The sequence below is a fragment of the Pinus tabuliformis genome, chromosome 2_2, assembly GCF_031772625.1.
Source record: "Pinus tabuliformis cultivar Carrire ecotype Pingquan chromosome 2_2, CPIR1, whole genome shotgun sequence".
In the NCBI taxonomy this organism is placed as follows: domain Eukaryota; kingdom Viridiplantae; phylum Streptophyta; class Pinopsida; order Pinales; family Pinaceae; genus Pinus; species Pinus tabuliformis.
This window is the reverse complement of record NC_142300.1, coordinates 621,671,832-621,677,174: the sequence shown is the minus strand read 5'-3', so window position 1 is coordinate 621,677,174 and position 5,343 is coordinate 621,671,832. Positions and strand designations below refer to the sequence as shown.

General features: G+C 39.6%; 1 pseudogene; it reads left to right on the top strand.

The window, feature by feature from the left end:
* Positions 1–2,950: 2,950 nt before the first annotated feature.
* On the top strand, positions 2,951–4,079 carry LOC149194183 (uncharacterized; annotated as a pseudogene).
* The last annotated feature ends 1,264 nt before the right edge of the window (positions 4,080–5,343 follow it).

The following is a 5,343-nucleotide window of genomic DNA, read 5'->3' as shown; positions in this document are numbered from 1 at the left end:
GATGTAGAGATGCAGCAGATTTGTCAGGCTTCAGATCATGATGAAGACGAAATTGATTGCACCCAGCAAGAAGAAACATTGGAGGAAATTTTCTATGACACTCAGACAGAGGAAAAGCTTGCTCAATTTTGTAATTCCTTGCAGCATCTTACTTCAAATAATAATCATAATAGTGAGGAAAATTCCATTTTTTGTTGGAATGATTCAGAAAAGTAGCTGGATAGCTTGTCAAATAGAAAAGTGGATAGCACATCAGAGGGGTCTTGTGTGGTTGAGAACCAGTGGCCTGAAAATGAAGAGTGTTATCATGATCATTATTTTCAGCAGCTTTCTATGACAGAACACAAGGAGAGAATGCCACTTCCTTTCTCTTTCACGTTTAAGGAGCTATACATGGTTGTTGAAGATCAGTTTGCACAACCTGAAGGTTACAAGAAGAATCAAGCTGTTCATGTGTTCTGGGATCCTATAGCTGATTACATGGAAGAGTTTTACTCTCCAGTATTTCAGTTTTTCAAAGAAGATCAGAGACAAATTCAGTGGCAGCGGTCATCACAATATCATTGTAGCTCTGAATTCTGATGCAGTCAAAGAAATCAAATATTAGATAAGACAAATGATTGGCTGCATTGGAAATTTCACATTGATTGAGCTAAAGAAGTTGAAATGGTTAGGGTAGGTAGGTAGAGGTAAATGCAAATAAGCTCAAGGTCAACTGAGCATTTTTCATTAGAAGTAGCTTTCCTTCTCCTACAGTCATGCTGGTCAAGCGAATTTCTGTCCGTCACAAATGGATAAGGCACTGGAGCTGCATGTTCTTAATGTACCATAGGGGCACACTATCCCAAGTGGAGCCACTGTTATCACTGAAAATTTTGTTGCCAAATTTTTTTAGCCTAGCTTAAAGGACAAGGCGTTTTCACAGCGCATGAATCCTTTTTAGCAGTTTCGCAGCGCTACCTATTAGGTGATTTCGTAGTGTGCTATGAAATTGAGGATTTGCTCGAGTTTTCAGTGGAGGCCCAAATCCTAGCATGCCTATTGTACATTGGCTACAATTGCTGTGGATGAGGTTGATGTGCTTAAAGGTCTAATGCTGACTAAAGGATATAACTCTGGTGTTGTTGCATACAATGCTCTGATCTATGGATTTTGCAAAACAGGGAACGCACAACAAGCAACATTGCTGTTAAAAGAAATGAAGTTCCCAAGCGATTACACCTATTACATGCTCATTAATTATCAATGCGGTAATGGTGCTATCAACAAAACTCTGGAGCTGCATCACTTAATAAAAAAAAGAGAGGGCCATGTGGCAGGCAGTGTTTCTCTTAATGCCTTGATTCAAGGGCTTTGCACCACAGGCAGAATAATGGAAACAGAGTATGTTTTACAAAAATGTCAAAAAGGAGCTTCATTCTAGATGATGTCAGTTGTAATCTCTTAATTAAATAATATTGCAAACATAAAATTTGGGTAGAGCAGAATCCTAATGCTTGGCCACCTAGTCCCAGTCTACAGATCTTTCTGAGGACGATGATAATTGTCAAGATATGTTGAGTATGGCAGATGTCTATCTTATCCCATTTCTTTATCTAGCAGTCCCATTGCAATATTTCCGAGGAATTGAAATCAGTCCAGTGCATTCTCATCTGCAGAGTTATTGCAGACAAATGCTGGCCTTTCCCTTTTATCGCCCTATTCAAATTGTCATGAACTTACTAGTGAGTTCTATTTTCAAAATCTTGGCTGAAAGGGCACCCCTTCACTCCTGACATTGACAGTTCTGCAACATAAGAGCATTTTGTGTTACATGGAGAAGATCGTTCCCTCTGCAGATGAATTAGCTGTGTCCAAGAAAGCAAGGGTTTAAGGTTATAGATCCTGCTAAGGGAAGTATTTCCATGCAAATAAAAAGTTAAAAAGAAAAGAAAAACTACGCATAGCTTGTGGATTTGATGCAGGAACATGCTCAAATGGAGGAGAGGATTGTTTTACCTGCTCTGGAAAGGGCCGAGAAAGGTTTCACTGAAGTTGCAAATGATGAACATGCACGAGATTTTGCACTAGTGAATGGCATCCGTGGAAGATTGAATGGCATCCCCTGGAGGCTGCAGAATTGGGCACTAAAGAACAAGAATCCTTACTGGATAGTTGTTTCAGTGTGATGGAATTATCTCACTCGCAACATTTTCCATATTTGTTGTCAGGGTTGCTTCCACATGAAATTCAAGAATACTTGGGAGTAGCTCAACGCTGCCAGGTAGGAGAGAAGATCCAGAGAATGATTCAGTCATTTCGGTCAGCTGATGATGATTGTAAAACCAAACTAGCCATAGTGCAGAAAAGATTTCCCGCACTTACAGAGTCCGGTTACAATGCTTCTTGACATTAATAGTGACCTGGCACATTTTATGAGAAAAAGAGCAAAGGTTGAACGGCTGCAAGAGATGGAGAGATGTCAAAAGCGGCGCGTATGGATGCTATATATATTGCCATGTCCGTGAACTAGCATGGAGAATGCGCATAAATTGTTTGACAATATCAGCATTAGAAGTTTCTCTTATGGAATGCAGTGATTAAAAGCCAAGTGTCAAGTGGTTTTTATAAGAATTTGATTGCCACAGGGTCGCCATGATTAATGACACCAGGATAGAGATGTGGCAAACGATATTAGCTGTTCGTTCATTAGCTCTGCCACCGACGAAAGACAGAGACACATGGTCGAAATTTGCTTATGGTTGCCGGAAAGGTGTTCGTATTATTTAAGGTAATTCCGCCTTGATCAGATTGTCGTCGTATGATCTAGAATTACTACTCCAAATAAAAATTGGTAATTGTTAGTGTATTTGAGACCTATTGTCTATATCTGGGATGAGAAGTTGCTTTAGGAGGCGGCATGATAGAGAGAGCTTCATCCTCAATTAAACGCTTCCACCCCTTGCGAAATATGGCAGATCAATTAAAGAAGAAAAGGCCGAGAGAAGAAAATGAAAAATTTTATGGCATGGCCGCAACCAAATATGGTCTAAATGCAGTGATGTCTTCGTCAGAGTTACTCACGAATGGAAACAAACCTCAAATGCAAGAAGAGCTGATAGAGCGAGATTCATACTTCCACAACTTGCGTCTCCGAGAGTTGGGCAAGAAAGTGAAGCTACCAAAGTTTTATAGGGATTACTATGTACACAACTTTGAGTTTCTTGACATTGGCAGTATTCTGTTTATTGTCCTTGGGGATGATATAATTTTTGTTGTCCATTCCATGGCCTCTATTGTGTTCTTCAGACGACATGGAGATCAAATCTCATCTATTAGGATGACAAAGGAAATCTCATCAAATGCGCCCTGCCGGGGAAAATCAGATCTGCTTGTTACAATATTCGTAATAATTCCTTCTTAGTGGACACTGAGTTGAAAAAGCCAGGAAGTTATGTGTTTGACAAAGTATGCAAGCAGGACAAAGTCCTAACCCCACAGAGTTTTTTTTTTTCCCATGAGAGTCCTGCATACTACACTGGGATTTTGATAGTTCCAACAAGCTAAGCATCAAGTACAGAAAGGGAGTTGTTTGATGCGATGGATGCAAATCTAGATAAAACACCAACTGCATATCCTGATGCTACCTTTGACAGCATGGGTGTGGCTGCAGATAATCTTTTACTTCCAATGATGACTCACAAGATGAGATGGTCAAGATACAGGATCCAACGGTTTCAGGAAGTGGTAATGAACCACTAGATTTTACCATAAGGCATAAGAAAGGAAGATGTTCAATTGAAGATGATAGGGAACATGTCATAATTAGTGTACTTCGTGAGAATTGTCAGAATATACAAACGGTTATTCGCAAAACAACTCAAGCACAGATATGCTCCAGCCAGCTAGACAGGGACATGTATTGGAAGGATATTGAGGTAAATAAACAAGTGCAACTACAAATTAGTGAGCTCGATAGAGAGGTCAAGAGAAAGCAAGGTCAGGATTTAATAGATGTTCTTGGAGGACTTGTAAATGTTGTGAATCGCCTGGTAGACACAATTCAGAACAAGAGCTCTCAACAATTGAATGAACCATGAATCTTTAGGGACATACAAATGAGTTTTGATTTGTCTGAAATGTCTGTAAGCACTTTTAGAATTCCAGAAAATTTTCAATCAATCTTCAATCATGTCTTGGCTTGATGATGTTCAAGATCTTGCAGAACCCTTGTATCCAAAGGTTGCTAGATATCATCTACTAGTTTTTCAACATGAGGTTTCTCCTCTGTTTTATCCATCAATCAATGGCGGTTATCCTTCACAAGACCTTTTGCAGCCTTGGATGGACGTCGATTCCAAAATTCAACACAGGTTTCCTCCAACAGAGACAATTATGCCAGTGTTAGAAGATTTGGGGATACATGGATCCTATGCCAATAGCATTCAGTTTGGAAACAACAAGTCCTTTGGTAGCAGACTTGTTTTTAATTTTTATTTAATGCCTCTGAATAGCTCTTATGTCAGAGGTTTTATGCCTACCGCTTTAAACAATTCCATTCTGGTGGATACTGCCATTCATTATGATAGTATGAGACCAGCTATGGCACCATGGATGGATCTAAGAAATACAGGGGACCCTCAGCATTTGAGCTCGTGTTCTGTTGCTAAGAACATTGGCTGGTCAACTTTTCAAGATGATGCCTGTGCATGAAGTAGAATTTTCTATGATAAACATATTTCTGCTTTCGGTTTGTTTTGATAGTAATGTCTTCATTGTGTTTAAGCACTAGCCAAAGGAAAATCTTGTCAATAATAACCCTCCCTTTTGAAAGAAAGATGGAGATTACAAAGAACAGATCTATGAAGGCAAAAAATGAAGACAGTACAGAGTGTGGCTGTGAGACTGCACTAAAGGAAGAATAGATGAACCCTAAAGGTAGGGTAGCATGTGAAATGTTTTGAGCAGTACCATCATCATGACAGAGCAAATTAAAAAAAAAAAAAACTTCACCCGCTGCCCTTGCACTAACTGTAAATGTGTTAAACGTTGTGCAGAAAGGTTGAGGCTATTAACCATACTCATTTACAGGTTGTTCTCATAACCTTGTCCAAAGCATCAATTAGGCATGGTGAATTTTTTTTAAAGGCAGGGAAGAAGACTGTGTTTTTGAAATCACACAGCAGTTTCGTAGCGCGCTACGAAACTGCTGTAGGTGATGATTTTAAGCGCAGAGCAGCTAGTGTGATACTGTGAGCGGGAGTTGAGGAAGAGAAACACCTGTCTATCAATACCACCTACAGCACATCAGAAACATGGCAGCATTTCATACCTGGGGTTATTAAAAGAGCTGAGACATGTTGC